General features: G+C 37.3%; 1 protein-coding gene across 5 annotated transcripts in view; it reads right to left on the reverse strand.

Moving 5' to 3' along the window:
• ADIPOR2 (adiponectin receptor 2) overlaps window positions 1-26,396 on the reverse strand; it is a 138,045-nt gene that overhangs the window by 60,268 nt on the left and 51,381 nt on the right. The window contains exon 1 of one of the 5 annotated variants that reach the window (XM_041736628.1): window positions 891-912. The exons of the other annotated variants lie outside the window; for them this stretch is intronic. The gene's annotated coding sequence lies outside the window, so the exon portion shown is untranslated. Of the gene's footprint in view, window positions 1-890; window positions 913-26,396 lie in introns of those variants that run through there. 5 annotated transcript variants of the gene reach the window in all.

A 26,396-nucleotide genomic window follows, 5' to 3' on the forward strand; every position in this document is an offset into this window, starting at 1 on the left:
AATTTTACAATAAAAAAACAGTTGAGTGGCAGCTTTCAATTATTATACCACATATTGAGGGGCAGGAGAATGATGTGAGGAATTCATACAATTGTCAGCTAAGTTCAGTCTGCTTACTTAGGGAATCACTAATGATTTCAATGGAAAGTGAAGAACTAAAGGCCACTGTGAACAACGGGGACATATGCCTCAGATTTTTAAGACCTTAGAAGAAATGAGCTCTACATTTTTTACTCATCTCTTATAATTACCACAAAACCATCCATCAGACCACGACAACTTTATTGCTAACAAGGTACTATATAGTTATAATGAAAACCAACACTGAAAATATATGTCTGACTGAATCCATCACATTTTTCAACAGCTAGACATTTGTCTCAACCCCACTTTAAAGCTGCTTTTTTATAGCTAGGAATTCATACACCAATTTCTTGAAAATTCAATATAAAGTCCAATCTAAAATCATTCTAGGGCAGCCCGGGGTGGCTTAGCAGTTTAGCGCCGCCTTCAGCCCAGGGCATGATCCTGGAGACCCAGGATCGGGTCCCACGTTCGGCTCCCTGCATGGAGCCTGCTTCTCCCTCTGCCTGTGTCTTTGCCTCCCTCTCTCTCCTGTGTATTCTCATGAATAAGTAAATAAAATCTTTTTTAATTTATAAATAAATAAATAAATAAAATCATTCTAAATATTTCCAATATTATTGTTTGTTATCTGAGTTAACATGACCAGCTAAAGTCATGCATACATCATGAAAAATCTCGTAAATATAAATGTTGCATTAAAAGAAATCTACAAAGAGTGACACCAACATGAAGGAATAGGGAGTTTTCAGCACTCATTTCTCATACAAACAACAATTTTGACAACTGCCCATGGCCTAGAGTACCTTTGTGAAAACCCTGGGGTCAGCAGAGAAGTACCATCAGCTCTTTGGAGCAAAAACTCTGAATAGGAAAAAAAAATAAAAAAAAATAAAATAAAATTAAAAAAAAAACTCTGAATAGGTGCACTAAATAAAGAACAGTTACAAGTTCACTCATCTCACACTTTCCCTACAGCAGCACACATCAGTGCCAAGAAAGAACCGCCTGTGATTTCTCCCACAGGGGAAACTGAGAATAGAATGTGCACCCACATCCCCAGCTCTATGGGATGCTGCTCAGGGGTCCCTTCATTCTCACTCCACTCAGAACATTGAGAGCATCAGGAAAGCAGGGAAAAAGAAATGGATGCACAACAATCAGGGCACAGCATTCAACAAAGGGCGGATGATTTTACTGACTACTCCCAGGTTCCAGCAAGAGGCCTACCCACAATCCTCAGAAGACACATTACCTGATGACAACCCCAACTAGGCCCCATCTAGTGGGGCCTGATGACAACCCCTACTAGTGTCCCTAGCACTCCACTATGCTCCTTCTCAATGAAACCAGCTCACACAAGGCACTGCAAAACATAGACAAGCAATCACAGATGGCTGGCTCAACACTCCTGGATTGAAAGAAGGTACATATAATCTTGAAAACATCAGGTCACTGCCCTGGGAAAAAATAAATGGGCACCTTTCAGCATAAACAAACTAACTGTTTTTAAGGAAGCTCAGTGAGCTACACGAGAGCACAGATAAACAACTCAACAAAATCAGGAAGATACACAAAACAAGAAGTTCAACAAAATGAAATCACAAGAAATAATCAAACATTAATTCTGGAGCAGAAGAATACAATTAATGAAACAAAAAATGCAATAGAAAGCTTTAACACGGGCAGCCCAGGTGGCTCAGCAGTTTAGCGCTGCCTTCAGCCCAGGGTGTGATCCTAGAGACCTGGGATTGAGTCCCAAGTCCGGCTATCTGCATGGGACCTGCTTCTCCCTCTGCCTGTGTCTCTGCTTCTCTCTCTCTCTCTGTGTCTCTCATGAATGAATAAATAAAATCTTTAAAAAAAAAAAAAGGCTTTAACAGCATATTTGATCAAGCACAGCAAAGAATCTCTGAACTCAAACACATATTTCAAATTATCACATGAGAGAAGAAAAAAGAAAAATGAATTTAAAAAGTGAAAACACCTATAAGAATAATTTATGGGCTATGATCAAATGAAGCAATATACCCATTGTGGGAGTCCCAAAAAGAGAAAAGGGAGAGAAAAGGCAGAAAGTTTATTTAAAGAAACAATAAACTTCCTAAATTATGGATGGATATAGACATCCAGATCCTTAAGGCTTGGAGGTCCCAACTGATTACAAAACAACACATTATAACCAAAGTTCAAAAGTTAAAGACAAAGTGAAAAGTGTGAAATCAGAAAGAGAAACCCAACTCATAGCTACAAGGAAATCTCCTTTAAGGCAATAAGATTTATCAGCAGAAACGGCAGGCCAGAAGAAAACGAGATTACATTAAAAGCGCTGAAAGAAAATGCAGACAAAAACAAAAAAACTACAAGGGCGTCTGGGTGTCTCAGTGGTTGAGCATCTGCCTTTGGCTCACTTTGTGATCCTGGGGTCCTAGAATGGAGTCCTGCATCAGGCTCCCTACGGGGAGCCTGCTTCTCCCTCCGCCTATGTCTCTGCCTTTCTCCGTGTCTCTCATGAATAAATAAATAAAATCTTTGGGGGGGAAAAAACAGTAATAGTAACAACAACAACAAAAACTACCTACACCAAGAATGCCGAGCAAAACAGTCCTTCAAAAACTAGAGATAAAGACTTTCTCAAAAAAAAAAAGACTTTCTCAAACAAAAGCTGAGGGAGTTCCTCAACACACCTTCCTTACAAGAAATGCTAGAATTCTTCAAACTGAAATCAAAGGATACTAATAACATGAAAACATGAAATTCTAACACTCACTGACAAAGTATATATTCAAATACAGACTAATACTGTACTGATGATGTGCACATCACTTGCAACTCTAATATAAAAGTTAAAAAAAACTATTAAAAAGACAGTTATTATGTAATAATAAAGGGGTCAACTCATCAAAAGGATATAAAAATTGTAAATACACATGCAACCAATATCAGAGAACTTAAATATATAAAGTAAATATTAACCAAGCTAAAAGGACACATAAATAGCAATACCCACTTTCAAAAATAGATCATCCCAACACAGTAAGCAAATACTGGGCTTGGAAAACACTTTAGACCAAGTAGACCTAATAGTTATGTATAGAACATTCCATCCAATAGCAGCAAAATACACATTCTTCTTAGGCACCCAGAAAACATTCTCTAGGATGGATCACATGTTAGGCCTCAAAATAAACCGTAACTAATGTAAAGGACTAAAAGTATACCTAGTATCTTTTCCAACCATAATGGTATGAAACTAGAAATCAACAGCAGGAGGAAAATGGGAACATTCAAAAAAATGCAGAAATTATATGCCAGGCCCCTGAACAACCAATAGGTCAAAACAAAAATCAAAAGAGAAATAAAAAAATATGCTAAGATAAAGATGGAAAAACAAATCAAAACTTCTAGTAAAAAGGGTTCTAAGAGGGAAGTTTAAACCAATAAATATCTACCTTGAGAAAAAAGAAAAATCTCAAATAAACAATCTAACTTTACACTTCAAGGAGCTAGAAAAAGAACAAACTGCTAACCAAAGTTAGCAGAAAGAAGTAAATAATAAGATTATTTTTATCTTTTTTAAAAAACTTTATTTGTACACACATATGGGGCAGAGGGGCAAGGAGAAGCAGACTCTCTGCCAAGCAGGGAGCCAGGCATCAGACTCAATCACAGGACTCCTGGATTATGACCTGAGCAAGGAAGGTGTTTAACCAACTGAGCCACCCGGGTGCCTGGGGTTTTGTTTTGTTTTGTTTTAAATATATTTTATTTTTTCATTTTAGAGATAGAGAGCAAGCAAGAGCTGGGGAGGCAGAAGGAACAAGAGAAGTAAACTCCCCGTGAGCAAGGAGCCCAATGTGGGGCTCAATCCCAGGACCCTGGGATCAGGACGTGAGCCAAAGGCAAATGTTTAACCAAGTGAGACACCCAAGAATCCCTGTTTTGTTTTTAAGATAAAACTGACAAACCTTTGGATTGGCTAATCAAGCAAAAAGATTCAAATAAATCATATTATAAATGACAATGGAGATATTATAAATGATACTGAAGAAATGAAAAAGATCATAAAATACTACTATAAATAATTACACTCCAACAAATTGGATAATCTGGAAGAAATGGATAAACGACAATCATACAACCTACCAAGACATAATCATGAAGAAAAAAAAATCTGGGCAGCCCGGGTGGTTCAGCGGTTTGGTGGCGCCTTCAGCCCAGGGCGTGATCCTGGAGACCGGGGATCAAGTCCCTTGTCGGGCTCCCTCCATGGGGCCTGCTTCTCCCTCTGCCTGTATATCTCTGCCTCTCTCTCTCTCTCTCTCTCTCTCTCTCTGGTCTCATGAATAAATAAATAAAATCTTTAAAAGACAAAAGAAGAAAAAGAAAAAAAATCTGAACAAACCATACGAAAAGAAGATTGAAACAGTAATCAAACATCTTGAACAAAGAAAAGCCTATGACCGGATGACTTGACTGGTGAATTCTATCAATAATTTAAAGAACATAGATGCAAAAATCCTCAACAAAATATTAGGAAACCTAATTCAACAGCACATTTAAACAATCACATAACATGATAAAGTCAAATTTATACCTGGGATGCAAGGAACAGTTCAACATATGCAAATCAACAAATGTATTATATACCAGTTAACAAGATCAGTATGATCACAGTTCATATGACCATCTCAATAGCTAACATCTCAATAGCTAATGACAAGCTTACACCATATTCAATGATAAAATGCTAAAAGCTATACATCTAAGATCAGGAACAAGACAAAGATGCCAATTCTCACCCCTTCTATTCAATATAGCATTGGAAGTCCTAACTAGAAGATTTGGGCAAGAAAAAGAAAAGGCATCCAAATTGGAAAAGAAGTAAAATCTCTATTTGCAGATGACATGATCTTATATAGAAAAGAACCCAAAGGACACATGGGTGCTTCAGTCAGTTAAGCCTTGGGCTCAGGTCCTGATCCCAGGGTCCTGGGATTGAGCCCCATGTTGGGCTCCCTGCTCAGCTGGCAGTATGCTTCTCCCTCTCTCTCTGCACCTCCCACCCTTCACCCTGTGCTCTCTCTCTAGCTCAGATAAATAAATATTATATAATCATTTATTAATTAAATATTATATTTAATTATAAATAAATATTTTTTTAAAAGAGAAAAAGACCAAAAAAACCAAAGACAAAGACAAGACAAAACCAAGACAAAGAAACCAAAGACTTCACCAAAAAATTTTAGAATAAACAAATTCAATAAATATGCAGACACAAAACCAATATACAAAAATTGCACTGAACCATCCAAAAAAAAATAAAAAAACAATCTTTTACAATAGCTTTAAAAGGAATGAAATTTAAAACTAATAAAAATTTTTAAAAATAAATAATAAAATTTTAAAAATAAAAGAATGAAATACTTAGAAATAAATTTAACCAAGGAACTGAAAGATCTATACACTGAAAAGTCTATGATACTGATGAAAGAAACTGAAGACAACACAAATAAATGGCAAGTTATTCCATGCTCATGAATTGGAAGAATTAACAATGTTAAATGTGCATACTACTCAAAGCAATCTACAAATTCAAGGCAATCCCTACCAAAATTCCAGTGACATTTTTCAAGAAATAGAGGGGGGAAAGGTACTAAAATCCATATGGTACCAAAATGAATTCCAAGTAGTCAAAGCAACCTTGGGCTAAAAGAACAAAGCTGAAGGCATTACACGTCTTGATTTCAAAATCTATTACAAAGCTACAGTATTGGCATAAAGAGTCATAGACTAATGGAACAAAACAGAGAGTCCAGAAATAAACCCATACTTCTACAGTCAACTGATCTTCAACAATGGTGGCAAAAACACATAATGAGGAAACAATAGTCTCTTTAATAAATGGTGTTGCGAAAACTGGCTATTCACATGCAAAAGAACAGAACTGGACCATTATCTCACACAAAAATCAACTCAAAATAAATTAGACTTAAATGTAAGACTTGATGTTGTAAAACCTAAAGAAACCTAAAGAAAAAACGGGGAAAAGTTTCTTGACATTAGCCCAGGAATGATTTTTTGCATAGGCCCCCAAAGCAAAAGTAATCAAAGCAAAAAGATGGTGGGATTACATTAAACTAAAAAGCTTCTGCACAGCAAAGAAAACAATCAGCAGAGTGAAGAGACAACCCACAGAAAGAGAGAAAATATTTGCAAACCATACATCTAATTAGGGGTAATATTTGAAATACACAAGTAACTCAACTCAACAGCAAAGAAACAATTCAAACTAAAAAATAAGCAAAGGATCTGAGAAGACACATCTTCAAAGAAAACACATAAATGGCAACAGGTATATGAAAAGATGCTCAATATCACTAGTTATCAGGGAAAGCAAATCAAACCCAGGAGATATCACCTCACACCTGTTAGAACAGCTACTACCAAAAAGATAAAAAGTAACATGAACTGATGAGGATGATCCAGCAATCCCACTTCTGGATATACAGCCAAAAATGAAAGGATATCAGGATCGCAAAAAGATGTCTGCACTTCCATGTTCATTGGAAGCATTATTCACAATATATTCATGGGAAAAACCAGTGTCCACTGACAGATGAATGAATAAAGAAATTAGGATACATGGTATCCCATTACACACAGGCATAGCACTAAAAGATGGAAATCCTGCCACTTGCATCAACATAAACTGAAGGATATTATGCTAAGTAAAATGAGCCAGACACAAATTGACAAATACTGCATAAACTCACTTATATGTGGAATCTTAAAAAGTCAAACTCAAAAAAACAGGAAGTAAATTGGCAGTTGCCAGGGGCTAGGTAGTTGGGACATGGAAAAACTGAAGAGTACAAAGTTTCAGTAACACAGGATGAGTAAGTTCTGGAGATGTAATATACAGCATGGTGACTACAGTTAATAATGCTCTACTGTATACTTGCTATCTACTAAGAGGGTAAATCTGAAGTGCTTTCAGGGCCAAATAAAAAGGGAGGGGGAGATAACTGTAAGGTGACGGATATGTTAATTATTTGTTTGCAGTAACCACTTCACAATATATATATGTGCATATACATATGTATGTGTATATGTACATATGTATATCAATCAAATCATCCTATTCTCCTGAATTATATATAATGTTTTATTTGTCACTTTAAGCCTCAGTAAAGGGCAGCCCAGGTGGCTCAGTGGTTTAGCGCCACCTTCAGCCCAGGGCGTGATCCCGGACACCAGGGATGAAGTCCCACATCCGGCTCTCTGCATGGAGCCTGCTTCTCCGCCTCTCTCTCTCCTCTCTGTGTATTCTCATGAATAAATAAATAAATAAATCTCAAAAAAAAAAAGCCTCAGTAAAGCTAGAAAGATCAGGGAAGGAATCTACATAGCAGTACTATTCACAATGGCCAAAAAGTTTGAACAACAGATGAATGGATACACAAAATGTGGTATAATCGTAATATAGAATATTCTTCAGCCATAAAAAGAAATGAAATTCTAGGGCAGCCCGGTGGCTCAGTGGTTTAGTGCTCCTTCAGTCCAGGGTGTGGTCTTCAAGTCCCAGGATCAAGTCCCACATCAGGCTCCCTGCAAGGAGCCTGCTTCTCCCTCTGCCTGCGTCTCTGCCTCTCTCTCTCTCTCTCTCTCACTCTCTTTCTCTATGTCTCTCATAAATGAATAAAAAAAAATCTTTAAAACAATGTGATATAAACTAATTTTTAATTAGGTAAAGCATAATTTACCTGTCACAGTAGCCAAAAAAAAGTTATTGAAATTTGTAATTAATTGAAGATCATTGAAATTTGTAAATACACAGTTTTAATTTGCTTCTACCCCAAACCTTTAATTAAGGTAAAAAAAAATATCCCTTTGAGTTATGATTTACACTCTTCCATTCTGTGCTTTGTCTCCTTAAAGAGGTGCTAATGATCAGCAAATTGACCAGGAAATTTTGTAGTTAAAGAAATAAAAAGCTAAGAATTTAAGTAATCTGAAACCCAGGTCATCAAATGTTAGCTATAAACAATATAGAGGGCTCGTCAAGTGTTTCTGCTGTAACAGTACTGATTAAATAGTCCTTTCAAAAAATTTGTCTCTTAGGATTTTGAGTAAAAGTCACTACTCAAGGTAAAGACCTACTAATTATAATTTTTCCTGCCTAAGCTCTAGTAAGAAAACTTTAATACCCATAACTATAGTGACTATGATTATGTGAAGTCCTAGAGGTATATCCAATTATCTCTAGAGATGCCTTGGAATTTTCCCAAACAACTTAGCTTAGCTTTAAATTAGCTTAAAATGTAAACAAGAATCACAATGCACTTTCAGAAATGGGGACATACTATATACAGGTACACAGCAGTTGCTTAAATGATATATAATACTCTTTCCTCCACATTTTTTTATTTGTTCTTTTCCAATGTGCCTCAGTTCTTAGCTAAGGATCCTAGGATGAATAATACCACTAAACAAGGTGGTATTCCTATCGTGTGAATTCAGCTTTGTTTCCTATTCATCCATTCACTCACTCATTTCTTTTTTTTTTTAAGATTTTATTTATTTATTCGTAGAGACAGAGAGAGAGAGAGAGGCAGAGACATAGGCAGAGGGAGAAGCAGGCATCATACAGAGAGCCTGACATGGGACTCGATCCAGGGTCTCCAGGATCACGCCCTGGGCTGCAGGCGGCGCTAAACCACTGCGCCACCGGGGCTGCCCACTCACTCATTTCTTTAAATTAAAATTTACTATATGCCAAATTTTGTGCTTTTCCCTGCCTTCTCACTACAGTCTTACTACAAGGCAAGAAATAGTTATATAGATGACATTTCTTTCTCCTAAGAAGTAAGTAGAAGCAATACAATATACAGCAAAAAAAACAAAATACAGGATTTTGGGGGAGAATGGAAACTAAATTTGGAAGTCAACTATTCAGGATAGGATAAGAAAATAACTAGAAGCTATTAAAAGCAAACATTACTCAAAAAAACAAAAAAGCATATAGTAATATATATATCACTTTCTATGCTTATCATTCTAAAGAAAAAAAACTATAAAAAAGATTGTCTCATTATGATTTCTAAACTACTAATAAAGGAAAAACATTCCAAGTCAAAAAATCTAGGAACTTAAACTTTCTCCAAAAACTAATACACAAACAATACATGAAAGCCAATATTCAAATCTTTATTATAGTATAATACCAGGAATCAAAAAACCAACCTCTGTCTAATAAAACCTCCAGCACATTCTTGGGATAACAGAGAAGACATAGTCCTGAGGCACAATATTTTTATCCATATCATGATGATCTACTGCAAGTTCCAAAAAGAAATTATGAGTGGAGGAGAAAAAAAGATTTAGATAAAGCACAGAACAAAAGTATTAAAACTATGAACTGCCCCACTGTGCTTAAACAAATGATTGTCTAGTGAGGAAGAGTGAAAATAGGAAAAGTACTTGGAACTAGTACTTAATTTGCTCTAAGATTCTTAACAGTAAAAGGGAGTAATGTAGGAGATGGAAAGTAAGACTTCTGAGTATCATTATCTGTCAGTCAGAAGAGTTAATCTTTATTCTACTTACACGGGAAAATTTTCATTGATCAAGATGCTATGCGAGCACCTGGGTGGCTCAGGTGGTTAAGTATCTGCCTTTGGCCTCGGTCATGATCCTGGAGTCCCAGGATTGAGCTCCATATGGGGACTACGCCCCACATCAGGCTCCCCACTCAGCAGGGAGTCTGCTTCTCCCTCACCCCACTCTCTTCTCTCTCACTCTCTTGCTCTAACTAAATGAATTTTTTTTTTTAAGATTTTATTTATTTATTCATGAGAGACACAGAGAGAGGCAGAGACAGAGGCAGAGGGAGGAGAAACAGGCTCCATGCAGGAGCCCAATGCGGGACTTGATCCTGAAACTCTGGGATCACATCCTGGGCTCAACTGCTGAGCCACCCAGGAGTCCTCAGTTTTTCAAATCTTACACCTCCTCCTATTACAAGGCTCCTCCTTCCCAATGTCTACATTAAATATCCTCTTACTCGGGCGCCTGGGTGGCTCAGTTAAGCGTCTCCTTCGATTCAGGTCATAATCCCAGGGTCCTGGAATCAAGCCTCACATCAGGTTCTGCTCAGCAGGAAGCCAGCTTCTCCCTCTCCTCGGCCTGCTGCTCCCCCTGCTTGTGCTATCAAATAAATAAATAAATATCCTCTCATTGAGTGAATTATTATGCCTACAATGTTCGTTGTAAAAGAGACTCATTTTCTGTATAAGATCATTTAAGCATAAGTTCTACTACTTTTCTTTTTAGAAAATACATTCTCACAAAATAATTTTTCTGTAGGCAGACTTACTTTTAAGTTTGCTAAGGCTATGTTCTCAGAAGACAATAATAGATGTTCTATAGATGATCAAATATGAAACTATAAAACTACAGACTTACAAGAGAGACTTGGTCTTACATGCTCTAGGAGCAGACTCAAGGAGTCACTAATTCTGTCCAAAAGAGATGTCGAAGGTCTATAAAAGGGGTTTGACAATCACAACAGATAAAAAGTATTCATAAAGGTACAAAGAAAATAGCATATGCAAACAAGGACTGCAAGGTGTGTTCAGAAATTAAAGAACAAGGGGCAGATTAAAAATATACTAGTAAAGAAAAATCAACATCTGAATGATTGATTAAATAAGGGTCAATGAAGAATATAAAAAAAATCAGATGACTCAGGTTTTCTGCTTAAGTGGAGTGTATTTAGAGTATGGCATTCACTGAGATAAAAGGATGATAAAGGGGACAATAATATGGAACCAGAATGAACTTGTTTTTGGAAAGGAAGTTTGAGGTGACAAATATTCTGTTGACATTAGGAAACACATTCATTTGTGTTTCCTTAATGAAAATAAGCTTGAAAAAAGAACTGGGTATTATCAGTATATAAAGTGATGTACTAAATGGTTAGCCTGGGCAGCCCCGGTGGCGCAGCAGTTTAATGCCGCCTGCAGCCTGGGCTGTGATCCTGGAGACCTGGGATCGAGTCCCACGTCAGGCTCCCTGCATGGAGCCTGCTTCTCCTTCTGCCTGTGTCTCTGCCTCTCTCTGTGTCTCTATGAATAAATAAAATAAAAAATCTTTTAAAAAATTTTTAAAAAAATAAATGGTTAGCCTAACAGTGGTCAAAATCCTTTATAAAGAAAAAAAAGTGGGCAGCCCGGGTAGCTCAGCAGTTTAGCACCACGTTCAGCCAATCTCTCCATGTGACCCTGGAGACCCAGGATCGAGTCCCACATCAGGCTCTCTGCCTGCTTCTCTCTCTGCCTGTGTCTCTGCCTCTCTTTCTCTGTGTGTCTCATGAATAAAATAAATAAAATCTTTTAAAAAAAAGAAAAAAAGTTATGAAGCACCTGAGTGGCTCAGTCGGTTAAACATCCAACTTTTGATCTCAGCTCAGGTCTTAATCTCATAGTGTGAGTTCAAGTCCGGCACTGGGCTCCACATTGGGCATGGAATTTACTTTAAAAAAAAAAAAGTGAAGAAGTGAGGAGGGACAAAAATGAAATGAAGACTGCAGGAGAATACCAAATATTTCATGATGAAGTCAAGACTAGAACCTAGATCTCTTGACTCCCAGTCAAATGTACCAAGTTGCCTTCCTAATGGGAAAGCAATGGAATGGAAAAGTTTAAATTCTCACTTCTTAGACTTCACTTTCCTTTAAAATAATACTGCATTAAATTATTACATTGCTTAAAAGTACCATGGTTACTTAAATGTACCTCAAGCAATTTTTTCTACCTAAAGAAATTGCTAACTTAATTGTCTGACATCAGCTCTAGTAATAAACTCTATTGCAGGAAAAGTATTCTTAGGAAATCAAGTTTGTATGTTCTATGAGGGCAAGGATTTTTGTTCACTGCTGAAATCTAAACTGCAACAGACACAGCAGACATTCAATATAGGTTGTTTGAATGAATTAATGAATGAACGTCCCATTCTCTAGGGGGACAAAAGGAAAGAAGGAATTAAAATTATTTATACTTAATCGTAGTTCAACTGGGCTTGTCAAGATGGATTATATTAGTAAAATGTATTACTTCACCTATTTCATAATTTTGATTTTTATGTTGCCCTCAATTTTAAAAGAGCAGGCAAGATGTGGAAAACAGTATGGTAGTTCCACAAAAAAATTATAAACAGAAATACTACAGGATCTAGCAATTCTATTTCTGGGTATACATGCAAAAGAATTGAAAGCAGGGTCCGCAGAGACATTTATACACTCATGCGTATAACACAACATTACTTATAACAGCTAATATATGGAAGCAACCCAAGTCTCTATCAATGGATGAGTCAATAATATAGTCTATACATAAAATAAAATACTATTTAGCCTCAATAAGGAAGGAAATTCCAGGGCACCTGGGTGGCTCAGTCAGGTAAGTGACCAACCCTTGCTTTCGGCTCAGGTTGTGATCTCAGGGTCATGGGATCAAGTCCTGAGTTGGGCTCCATGCTGAGCGTGGAGTCTGCTTAGGATTCTCTCCCTTTCCCTCTGCCTTTCTCTCTATTCATGCACACACTCTCTTTCTCTCAAATGAATCAATCTTAAAAAAAAAGAAAAAAAGGAAGGAAATTCTGGCACAAGCTACAACCTGGATGAACCTCGGCATTATGCTAAATGAAATAAGCCAATCACAAAATACGAAGACTGTATGATTCTACTTATATGATATAACTTAAGTAGTCAAAATCATAGAAAGTAGAATGATGGTTGCAGGGTTTGGGGGTAGGAGAGAACAGGGAATTATTGTTTAATGGGTATAGAGTTTTTGTTTTGCGAGATAAATGGTTCTAAAGATGAATGGTAGTGATGGCTGCATAACATGAATGTACATGACTGCACACTTTAAAAGTGCATAATAACAAAAGAAAGTAAATTTTATATGTATTTTACAATTTTTTCAATTGAGAGAAAATGCCAATCTCAAAGTTACATACTGTATGAATCCATTTTTATAACATCCTTGAAATAATAAAAATAAAGAAATGGAGAACAGACCAGTGATTGTCAAAAGTTAAGGCACAGGCATGAGAAAAAGTGGGTATGGGGCATTTGGGTAAACTCAGTCAGTTAAGCATGACTCTTGGGTAGCCCGGGTGGCTCAGCGGTTTAGTGCCGCCTTCAGCCCAGAGTGTGATCCTGGAGCCCCAGGATCGAGTCCCAGCATGGAGCCTGCTTCTCCCTCTGCCTGTGTCTCTGCCTCTCTCGATCTCTCTCTCTCTCTCTCTCTCTCTCTCTCTCTCTCTCATAAATAAATAAAATCTTAAAAAAAAAAAAAAAAAAGCATCTGACTCTTGATCTCAGCTCAGACCTTGATCTCAGGGCTGTGAGTTCAAGCCCTGCACTGGGCTCCATGCTGGGGATGGAGCCTACTTTAAAAAAAAGAAAGAAAGAAAGAAAGAATAAGTGGGTATGGCCATAAATGGGCACCTTGGGGTAAAAGAATTGTTCTGTATCTTGAAAATGCCAGTATCGTGATTATAATATTGCACTGTATTAATTTTCTAAGATTTTACTACCGGTAGAAACTAGGCAAAGTATATGGGGGAATCTCTCAACATCATATCTTACAACTGCACATAAATGTACAATTATCTCCAAATGAAAAGTTTAATGAAAAAAAAAAGAGAGAAGGGCACCTGGGTGGTTCATCTTGATCTCAGCTCAGGTCTTGGTCTCAGAGTCGAGTTCAAGCCCCATGTTGGGCTCCACAGTGGGCATGGAGAAAGAAAGAAAAGAAAGAAGAGAAAGAAGAGAAAGAAGAGAAAAGAAAGAAAGAAAGAAAGAAAGAAAGAAAGAAAGAAAGAAAGAAAGAAAGAAAGAGAGAGAAGGAAGGAAGGAAGGAAGGAAGGAAGGAAGGAAGGAAGGAAAAGAAAGAGAAAGAGAAAGAGAAAGAGAAAGAGAAAGAGAAAGAGAAAGAAAAGAAAAGAAAAGAAAAGAAAAGAAAAGAAAAGAAGAAAAGAAAAGAAAGAAAAAGAAAGAAAGAAAAGAGAGAGCAAGCAAGGCAAGCCCAGCTCCACAGCTTTAAACGTAATACTCCACAACAAAAATTCCAATTCAAGGAGTGGAAAATTATGCACACAGCTTCCAATAAACATGTATACCACAATGCTAATAGCACCTGGGTAATAAAAATAATTTCTAAAAAATAAAAGCTCATCCATACATTTTACCAAATGATGATAATGGTAATAAAAACGACAGTGACAAGTTCCTCAAAAAGTTAAACACAGAATTACTGTGATTCGGCAATACTACTCCGAGATATACAGCCAAAATAATTGAAAGCAGGGATTCAGATATTTGTATACCAACACTCCCAAAAGCCAAAACATAGTAACTCTACTAGTATCCATGGACAGATGATACAAAGACCGATTAAGCTACCAATGATTGGGGATCCCTGGGTGGCGCAGCGGTTTGGCGCCTGCCTTTGGCCCAGGGCGCGATCCTGGAGACCCGGGATCGAATCCCACATCGGGCTCCCGGTGCATGGAGCCTGCTTCTCCCTCCGCCTGTGTCTCTGCCTCTCTCTCTCTCTCTGTGACTATCATAAATAAAAAAAAAAAAAAAAAAAATAAGCTACCAATGATAAAAGAGCCCCCCCCAAAAAAATTTTTTTAATGATAACAAAAGAGAATGAAGTTCAGATTCATGCTACAGAATGATCACAGGTAGAACATTATCAGGGCTAGTCACAGAGAGTAAAGGGAAGTTATTGCTAATGTTTAATTTTTGTTTTAGGTGATAGAGAAGTTTTGGGATACTGGTGTTGGCTACATAACATTGTGAATGTATTTAATATTTAATACTCCTTAAGTGTAAACTTAAAAATGGTCAAAATGGTAAGCTACATATGTATATTTTATCACCACAAGAAATATGGTAATAGCAGCTATAACTTATTTTGTGTTTTACCATATGCCAGGCACTGTGTCTTTTAAAGAATATATAAGAATTAACTCCGTAAAAACCCTATTATATGCGTATTATCAATCCCCACTTTATAGATGAGGAAATAAAGCAAGACAGTCTGTATAACTAACATACAACTAGTAACTGGTGAGTTAGAATTTGAATCCAGTCAGTCTCACTCCTGGTGCTCTTAACTTAGCTACTTCTATAATTTTATTAATAAATGATTAATAACAGCAAAGAAAAGCTAAATCCGCTGATCATTATTTGAGGAATAAATGAAAAAAGGTAAATTTTTTTAAGATGTTATTTATTTATTCATAGAGACACACAGCCACCAGGGCTGCCCAAAAGGTAAAATTTTTTAAAAGTAAAATTACGGGCAGCCTATGTGGCTCAGCAGTTTGGTGATGACTTCAGCCCAGGGTGTAATCCTGGAGACCTGGGATCAAGTCCCACATCGAGCTCCCTGCATGGAGCCTGCTTCTCCCTCTGCCTGTGTCTCTGCCTCTCTATAATCTTTAATAATAATAATAATAATAATAATAATAATAATAATAATAATAACCCCATTCCACTAATAGTTGATTTTTATCCAGTATATTTTACTTCACATTGAAGTCTGAAAGAAGTAGTAATAAGGGATACAACATAGCAATACTTGGGCAGCCTGGGTGGCTCAGCGGTTTAGCGCCACCTTCAGCCCAGGGCATGATCCTGGAGTCCCAGGATTGAGTCCCAGGTCAGGCTCCCTGCATGGAGCCTGCTTCTCTCTCCGCCTGTGTCTCTGCCTCTCTCTCCTCTCTGTGCATTCTCATGAATAAATAAATAAAATCTTAAAAAAAAAAAAAACAAAAACATAGCAATACTTCATGTAGAACATTTGGTACCACTCAGGTTTCCAATGAAGGAAAAGCATGAACTTGATAACAAAGCTCAGGATAACAGAAATCTTGTTAACCATGCACCAACGTCATAGGCATACTTCAGTGTGCAATGACAGACCACACTAGAATAGTTTCCATATACAACTTTAAGTCACTCTGAAATTAGCTACTTTCACCTTAGAGGAAGTCAACAAAACCGTAGAACATATTTTGCAGCCCATCCTCTACTACTGAATAATCTAATTATAGAACTAGAAAGTGATGCCACTAGATTTCAACTATTACATTCTATGCACTGTGTCCCAACTAACACAAAGAGACATCACACTATTGGCTCTCAGAATGTGAAAACTTAACATCCTAATTTTTAACAACAAAGGTCCATGGCAGATAAGAAGTTAATCTGTAAAAAAACTAACAATCTCTACTTCATATGTCGTTGTGAGAACTGAATAAGCTAACAAAGCCCCAAGAATTAATTTAAATCATGCCCTGTGAGGTTGGTGATAGACTGGGATCTTTGGTGAGAAAGCCTAGCCAAAATACCACATGCCAAAAAAACAAAAACAAAAACAAAAACAAAATACCACATGCCAAGTAGTGGTAGTCATACTTGAAGATTCAGAAGCTTCTGATCACAACAAACACCAAGCAATTTAAAAACCACCTTAATGTCATTTCATCCTCAATTTCTACATTCTCTTTGCTATTTTTTATTTGGAAGATGACATACCCACAGTATAAAAAAGGATTAACTAAGTATAAATTTAACTTTTAAAATATATGGCTGAAGCCCTAGCTCACAATCATATGATGAACTGGAAAATTATGGAAATACAATAAATAAACAAAAATACCTAATCTTCTTTCATTAAGCAATATAAAGAATAAAGCCAAATACAAGATTTCAAAATATGTGCCAGATTCAATGCTTTATGTTACCAAGTGAAAAACATTCAATATGTTCTTAAAGGTCTCTAAGGATGGTGATCTACAAGGGTTTCTTTAAATGTTCAATAGTCTGTAAGATCTAGAAATTAATTCTATTTAGAGTGAATGTCAAAAGACATCATCTATTTTAGTTCTCCACAATAACATCCACTACTTTACTACAAATATTTATTAATTCAATATTTGACTAATCCAGGTTAAATAATTCTTATTCAGGGTCACCTGCCTGGCTCAGCCAGTTAATCCCAGGATTGTTAAGTTTGAGCCCCACGTTGGGTGTAGAGATTGCTTAAAAATAAAATCTTTAAAAACCCAATAACAATTATTGGGGCTCCTGGGTAGCTCAGTCAGTTAAGTATCTGCCTTCAGTCCAGATCATGATCTCAGGGCCCTGGAATGGAGCCCTGCATCAAGCTCCCTGCTCAGCCTCTCTCTCTGCCATTCCCCCTGCTTTTATGCACCCGCTCTCTTTCTGTCAAATAAAGAAATAAATGAAAGAAAGAAAGAAAGAAAGAAATTATTTCTTATTTGTTAAACTTTCCATAAAGAATCCATCTTCTAAAAAAAAAAAAAAAAAAGAATCCATCTTCTGATTTCTCATCATTTCCTGGAGACTATGCTAGAACTAGTCCACAGTTTTTTCTGTGGACTATGCTAGTCCACAGTTTTTTCATATCATACCTAGCATAAGAAACTGAAAATCAGTTACAATATTAATAAAATGCTTACATAAATTACAGGAATTACCATGTGGTGATACAACATATACCTGTAAAACATTATTTAAGCGTCAGAGCATTATTATCCTGTAATAAAGTTTCTGCTAAATTTCTGAGTTGTATAATTTTTTTTTTTAAGATTTTATGTATTTATTCATGAGAGAGAGATGAGAGAGAGAGAGAGAGAGAGAGAGAGAGAGACAGGCAGAGAGACAGGCAGAGAGACAGGCAGATGGAGAAGCAGGCTCCCCACAAGGTGCCCGATGCGGGACTCGATCCAGCATCCTGGGATCACGCCCTGGGCCAAAGGCAGACACTCAACCGCTGAGCCACCCAGGTGTCCCAGAGTTGTATAATTTTATTAAGAACTATAATTAGGGGATGCCTGGGTGGCTCAGCGGTTGAGTGTCTGCCTTCGGCCCAGGGCGTGATCCTGGGGTCCCAGGATCAAGTCCCACATCAGGCTCCGTGCAAAGCCTGTTTCTCCTTCTGCCTATGTCTTTGCCTCTATCTCTATGTCTCTCATGAATAAATAAAATGTTTTTAAAAAGAACTATAGTCAGCTTTTTATATTAAATAACCTAACAATTAGCTACATGATTCGTACTGTTACCTATCAAAGTTTCTTGTTTCACAAAAAAGGATATCAAGAAAAGATTCTCCCAAAGAATCTGTGACAATTTACAGCTTATAAAGAATTTTCACATCTTTCATCTTGTAATCTTTTAAAAAACTCGTAGATGGGACTTGAACAAATTCATAAAAATTTAAAGGGCATTTTGGTATATCAAAAAGTACCCTATATGGGATATCAAAGTGAGTACAATTACAGGTTCCATCGCCTTGTAAATTCTTGAATTGTCACTTAACTTTCTTAGACTAAAATCTCTCATGTCACAAAAGGAAAAGTATCATTTATCTCAAAACTATACAGATGACTGGGTAAGGTACATAAAATAATCTTTAGAATGCACTCAAATAATAACTGCATCCAAGCTAGGCCTTACATATAGACACAACTATTTTTCTGCTTCCCTTAAACAGGAAAATGTCTCAAAGAGGAGTCTATGGTTGCTGTCTCCATTCCCCAACCTCACTCTCGCACTCCATCCTCAAACCTTTCTACAACCTATCTTCTATTTCCACTGAGCCTACACTTAACAAAGTTGAAATCCTCACCAAATCTAGCAGATACAAGTCAGTGCCAAATATTTATCTCTCACTGAACCCCATAACCTAGAACTACTATTACTTACCACCAAGTATAAAAACTCTACACAGATGTCTAATTGGCACCTCAAACTTAACAGAACTCATGATTTTCCACAAAACCTCTTCTCCCCTCCAGAATTACCTATTCCAGTTAAAATACACTACCAATCTTCTAATTGCATTAAGTCCCAGGATTTCTCTCACTGGTCATAATTCAGTCAGCAGGTCCTACTAATTAATTCAGTCTTCAAAACACAGCCCAAATCTACCCATTTCTCTCTTCTATTATGTTCTGGTTCAAGCCAGAAATTAAAATCTCTCTCACCCATCCTAAATACAATAGCCTATAAAGATCTCCTTGGTTCCATCTTTGTTACCCAACTATCCTCACTCAGAATCCAGAATCTACTCCCCAAACACAGCAGTCATAGTGATCTTCATCAAGAGGCACTCCCTTGCTTTGAGTTCTTCAATAACTTTCTTTTATAACTAAGAAATCTTTACTATGGTTTACAAAACCTTAAATGACTTAGCCCCTACCTCTGGCCTCATATTGTACTCCTCTGCCCCTTGCACACTACATTCCAGCCATACTGACCTATATGTTCCTCTAACACTCCAAAAGCTCAATCAGCTTTGTTACCTGGTTTCCCAAAGCCTGGAATGCTCATCCTCTCATAATTACCCATTACAGGCTCCCTCTCCACAGGCTAATCTCAACTTCAAGGTCACCTACTCAAAGAATCCTTCCCTGTCCACAATCTAAATCACCTCCTCTAACTCCACTTACTCTTTATCACATGACCTTTTAATTTTAATCTCTTTTACAGTACCGGTCTGTGACTTTTTTACTACGGGTCTTTTCCTATTAGAATGAAAGTTTCTGAGAAGGGACCTTGCCTTCTTTACTCCTATATTCCCAGGACCTAAAATAGCAACTGGCAAACAGTAGCTGTATTCAAAAAAGTATGTGCCCAAGAAATTAACGGGGAATTTCTACTCACACTTCTTAAGAAGTTCAGAGGCAGAAATTAATTTCCCTGATCTCCCCAGGCTCCTGATACTATGCCCTTTATTCTTCTCACTTACTGTTTTTATTACGGTACCTGTCACAATTTATTTCATTTATCTGTTTACATACCTGTCTTCCCCTCCTGAAGAGTGAAACTTCTTAGGGTCAAGAAGCCTCTAGAATCCATTTTTGTATCACAACACCAAGCACAGTTTGGACGCAAAAGCAGGTCAAAAACCTTTGCTGGATGTAGAGGACGAGAACAACTAACATGCACTGAATATTACACACAAAGAACATTTCCCGAGAATTATCTCTTTAATCTTTACAATAATCCTGGGAGACAAGTACAACTATTTTCTACATTTTGGAAATGACAAAATACCCATGAAAGTTATAAATAACTTGCCTGAGTTAACTATATAAGTGGCAAACTAATCTACCTAATCAACCTACTCTGCCTAACATCCAAATCAATGCTCTTATCCACAACTGTTTCCAAAAACCATAAGCTGTACTCAATAAAAGCATACTACTTAAATGCCAAAAGCAGGAGTTTCGACACTGATAATATATCATACTTGACAACAACGTTGAAAATATTTTGAAACAGTCAAAAATGGGGGAGAATATAGAGCCTTGCTACAGGTTGAAAACAACTGATTAAAATTGGAATTCTTTCCCAAACACTTGGAACATTTTTGAGTAGAAAAATGTCAATAAAACAAAACTGGTAACTGAAAAAAAAAAGTGGTAAAATGGGTAAAGTTCCCAACATGTTACAGATACAGCCCTTAAGAAAATGACAGTTGAGGGATCCCTGGGTGGCACAGCGGTTTGGCGCCTGCCTTTGGCCCGGTGCGCGATCCTGGAGACCCGGGATCGAGTCCCACGTCGGGCTCCCTGCATGGAGCCTGCTTCTCCCTCTGCCTGGGTCTCTGCCCCTCTCTCTCTCTCTCTGTATGACTATCATGAATAAATAAATAAAATCTTAAAAAAAAAAAAAGTTTAAAAAGAAAATGATAGTTGATAACTGAGAAGAGGTAACATCTTAATTTTTTTTTTTTTAAAGATTTATTTATTTTATGATAGACACAGAGAGAGAGAGAGAAGCAGAGACACAGGCGGAGGGAGAAGCAGGCTCCATGCCAGGAGCCTGATGCGGGACTCGATCCCGGGTCTCCAGGATCGCGCCCTGGGCCAAAGGCAGGCGCCAAACCGCTGAGCCACCCAGGGATCCCCACATCTTAATTTTTAAGACAAGCACTCTCAAGCCTTCATGTTCATAAAGTCGCAACTGCTATAAACCACACACACAAAAAAAAACATGTCAAATCAGTTTGTTTTTAAGAAATTATTTTGGACATATAACGAAAGGCAACATTTTCTATCATTTACACTACTTTTTCCCCCTGGCATGTAGGCCAAATTTTAAGTGAAATCACATGTTCTAACTGCCACATCCTACTGACTAACTTTTCTGAGGAAGAGACAAGTATCATCACGTGAAGCAGAGACTGGAGGGGCAGGGGGGACCCAGTAGAGCTGACGACACAACTGGTCTCTTGTTAGGCCTAATGCAAAGATTTCCAAAGTGATAAAAAGATGCCAATGTTATATGCTGAGCTTCTGTTAGGCCTTCCCACTAGTTATCAAGTCCATTTTGGCCATTTAAAAATCCTTCAGCAATGTTTGTAAAAATTCACAGAACTGGACATCTAAAAAAAGAGTGAATTTTACTAAGTATAAACTATTACTAATAAATTTGACTTTAAAAAGCTAACAAAAAAATTAAAAGTCAATTTTAAAAAATAGCTGACAAATACCATAAACATGACAAAAAAAAAATGTTTTTACTCCTCAGTAAAAATCATCTGATTTTGTCAATCCCAAAATAAAAGTCAAGTTCTAAGGCTTTAAAAAACAGGGTTGGTGGGGGATCCCTGGATGGCGCAGCGGTTTGCCGCCTGCCTTTGACCCAGGGCACGATCCTGGAGACCCGGGATCAAGTCCCACATCGGGCTCCGGTGCATGGAGCCTGCTTCTCCCTCTGCCTGTGTCTCTGCCTCTCTCTCTCTCTCTCTCTCTCTCTCTCTGTGTGACTATCATAAATTTAAAAAAAAAAACAGGGTTGGAGTTAAGACACTGGACTTACATCATGTGTTATATACTATATTATCATAATAAAGTTACAGTAGAGAAAAGTTTCTGAAAAAAATCATAATAGAAAATACACTTGAAGTACTGTACTGTAAAAAAAAAAAAAAAAAAAAAAAAAACATGTTTAAGTAGACCTGAGCAGTCCAAACCCAAGTTGTTCAAGGGTCAACTGTATTCCGAAGTTTCAAGTATCAAGAGGTCAATTGAACACCTGCTTATCTAGTTTCCAAAGTCTGTGAATATGAATCACCAATGTTAAAAGCTAGCAACCTATGTCCTCACCAGTGTAGCCTCAAACTGTCAGCAACCTAGTTTTTATTACAAAAATGGTTAAAGAAATGACATTTGGGTGAGATCTACTAAATATGCTTTGTATCTCTCTCTCCTCTAGGTTATATTTCTGAATCAAGTAATCACTCAATCACATTACTCTTCCTCAGAAGTCACAAACTTGAACATGTGAAGCAGCCTAATGAAAGACAAAACGGCCATTACTATGCTGAACCAAAAACTGCTTGAAAGAATTCAAATTTTAAAACACATTGTTAAATGGTGTTGTAGTAACCAGCTATGCATATAAAAAATTGAATTAGATCCTTGCCTCACATCATACATACACACAAAAAAACTTTTCTTCCAGGCAGAATCAAGACTTAAATGTCAAATTAATTAATTAATTAATTTTTTAAAAGATTTTATTTATTTATGAGAGAAAGAGAGAATCCAAAGCAGATCCCACACTGAGCACAGAGCCAAATACGGGGCTCAATCCCACTTCAAAATGATGACCTGAGCCAAAACCAAGAGAAACCAAGAGTTGGGTGCTTAACTAAGCCAAGGCAACTGAAAACTTTTAGAAAAAATATGCAAAACTCTTAATGACTCTGGGGTATGGAACAGATTTCTTAAGATATAAATGAATAAGAAAAATAGTGATAGATTTAATAATCACTTCTATTCAACAAAACCATATAAAAAGTTAACAGATAAATCATGTGCTAAAAGAAAATATTTGCAATTCACTTAACAGACATAAAGAGAATATGTCATAAACTCCTCAATTTAAAAAAAAAAAACACAAAGCAAGGGTGACTGGGTGGCTCAGGCATCTGACTTTTTGTTTTTGGCTCAGATCATGATCTCAGGATTGTAAGATTGGCTTCATCTGGGGCTCTTTGCTGGATGTGGAATTTACTTGGGATTCTCCCTCCCTCTCCCCCTTTTGTCCGCCCCACTCCACAGACTCCCACACCCTCACCCCTGCTCTGCTGGCAACATACATGTGCACTCGCTTTAAAAAAAAAAAAAAAGGCAAAGCAACGAGCATGGGGGTGTGGAAGGGAAGAGGCAGAGAGTCAATTTAAAAAGCAGAAACTTAAACAGTCACTCAACATTTGAAAAAATGCTCAACTTCATAATTAACCAAGAAAAATCTTAATTAAAAAATTAAAATGATGTGGTATCATCTTATCTGTAAAAATCACATCTCATTTGTAAACATGTAAAAAATATGACAATGCCATGGATCACAGAATTTGGAAACAGCAAATTCTCATATTCTCATGATAAAACAAAGTGGGACAATTTTGGAGAGTAATTTGGCAATATCTGATACAGTTCAAAGTTCACATAAGGGCAGCCTGGGGGGCTCAGCGGTTTAGCAAGGCCTGCAGCCCAGGGAGTGATCCTGGAGACCTGGGATCAAGTCCCACGTCTGGTTCCCTGCATGGAGCCTGCTTCTCCCTCTGCCTGTGCCTCTGCCTATCTCTCTCTCTGTCTCTCATGATTAAATGAATAAAAATGAAATGAAATGAAATGAAATGAAATGAAATGAAATGAAATGAAATGAAAAGAAAATGAAATGGAAAAGGAAAAGGAAAAGGAAAAGGAAAAGGAAAAGGAAAAGGAAAAGGAAAAGGAAAAGGAAAAGGAAAGGAAAGGAAAGGAAAGAAAAGAAAAGAAAAGAAAAGAAAAGAAAAGAAAAGAAAAGAAAAGAAAAGAAAAGAAAATCCCTGGGTGGCGCAGAGGTTTAGCACCTGCCTTTGGCCCAGGGTGCGATCCTAGAGACCGGGGATCAAATCCCACGTCGGGCTCCCGGTGCATGGAGCCTGCTTCTCCCTCTGCCTATGTCTCTGCCTCTCTCTCTCTCTCTGTGTGACTATCATAAATAAATAAAAATTAAAAAAAAAAAAGAAAAGAAAAAGAAAGAAAATGTCCCAATAACTTCCCTTCTGGGTAATACTCACTACAAAACTTCATTCAAACTTAATAATCACACGGGGGCCTGGCTGTCTCAGTCAGAACAGCATGTGACTCTGGATCTTGGGGTTGTGAGTTCAAGCCCCACGTTGGGTACAGAGATTATTTAAAAATAAATGAACTTTTAAAAAAACAAACTTAGGGGCATCTGTGTGGCTCAGTGGTTGAGCATCTGCCTTTGGTTCAGGTCGTGATCCTGAGGTCCTGGGACCGAGTCCCCCACCTGACTCCCTGCATGGAGCCTGCTTCTCCCTCTGCCTGAGTCTCTGCCTCTCTCTCTCTCTTTCATGAATAAACAAATAAATCTTTTAAAAAAAAACAAAAAACTTAGTGGGCAGCCCTGGTGGCTCAGCAGTTTAGCGCCACCTTCAGCCCAGGGTGTGATCCTGAAGTCCCGGGATCAAGTTCCACGTCGGGCTCCCTGCATGGAGCCTGCTTCTCCCTCTGCCTGTGTCTCTGCCTCTGTGTCTCTCATGAATAAATAAATAAAATCTTTAAACAAAAAACAAAAAACAAAAAACTTAGTAACCACATACATACACATACACCAAAAAAAAAATTTTTTTCACACATTTTATCTATACTGCCTGCAATAAACTGATACTTTCTATCCTATTTTAATTCCTAAACTGATTTCACAAACCCCTATTATAACACAACATGCAGGCTGAAAAACTTGACAAAGACCTTAAATATGTGCACGAGGATTCCTAATCAGGAATGTTCAATGTAGCATTGTTTTTAAAAGAGAAAAAATTGGAAACAGTCTAAATACCTATCAACATAATAAAAAACGGCTGTATTCATAAAATAATGTAACTGTATCCCAGATAAAAGTTATGACTATAATTAGGTTGAACAACATGAAACTGTCATTTATGTAGGTCAAAAATGGTAATGTATCAGCAATTTCTTATGAATCAAAAATACATGTTTCATGAAAAACAAGTTACAGAATAGGTAGAATATTGTTTACATCAAATTTAAAAACATGCAAAACAATATTCTGATTTATGAGTGTATCTCTATGTAGTAATTACCTAGTAACAGGCATTAGAAATGACCAACACGGTGGGCAGCCCTGGTGGCCCAGGGGTTTAGGGCTGACTTCGGCCCAGGGCATGATCCCGGAGACTCGGGATCGAGTTCCATCTCAGGCTCCCTGCATGGAGCCTGCTTCTCCCTCTGCCTGTGTCTCTGCCCCCCACACCCTGTGTATCTCTAATAAATAAATAAAATCTTTAAAAAATAAAAAGAAATGACCAACACCAAATTCATGATAATCATTACTTCTGGGAACAAAGTGCAATGCAATCCAAGGATATGCTTCAAGGGTGCGTGCAACCTTAAAAATGGAAAGTAGGAGGGCACCTGGGTGGTTCAGTGGTTGGATGTCTGCCTTTGGCTCAGGGCGTGACCCCGGGGTCCTGGAATCAAGTCCCAAATCCGGCTCCCCACAGAGAGCCTGCTTCTCCCTCTGCCTGTGTCTCTGCCTCTCTCTCAATCTCTGTCATGAATAAATAAATAAAATCTTTAAAAAAAAAAAAAAAAAAAGAAAGTAGGAGAAAAATGTCAACATTTGATACAGCTGCATGGTGGATATACGAATTTTAATTATATTTGTCTCTATTCTCCTGAATGTCTGAAATACTTTAAGGAAAAAAATCCATTAGCCAAAAAAAAAACACACACCTGCAGCCTAAATTCAAACCAAAACCCATGCAAAATTACTTTAATTGCCTTGAAATGTTAACTCTTAGTCCTCACCCTGTAACCCCTTTAACTAGGCCTCTAGCAAAAACAAGAAAAAAAAAAAAAAAACAAGAAAACAAAACAAACCCAACAGTTTTTATGTACTTCCCAACTTAAATAGTTCTTTAAAATCTGTCAAGAAAAGATTTACCCCTGGAAACTGGGTCTTGTTCCTCCTCCCTGTGTAGTGCTATGTATTTTATCATATTTCCATCTTTACCTTTGCTGCCAAGAACACTCAAATCCAAATTTTATTCTTAGTCATGGAATTATGCTTCTTTCTTTTCCTCCTTTCCTCCTTATACTTTATTACACTTCTGGATGAAATAGGATATAAATATATTCCACGAAAATAAAAA

This window comes from Vulpes lagopus, chromosome 21 (assembly GCF_018345385.1).
Source record: "Vulpes lagopus strain Blue_001 chromosome 21, ASM1834538v1, whole genome shotgun sequence".
NCBI classification, from domain to species: Eukaryota; Metazoa; Chordata; class Mammalia; order Carnivora; family Canidae; genus Vulpes; species Vulpes lagopus.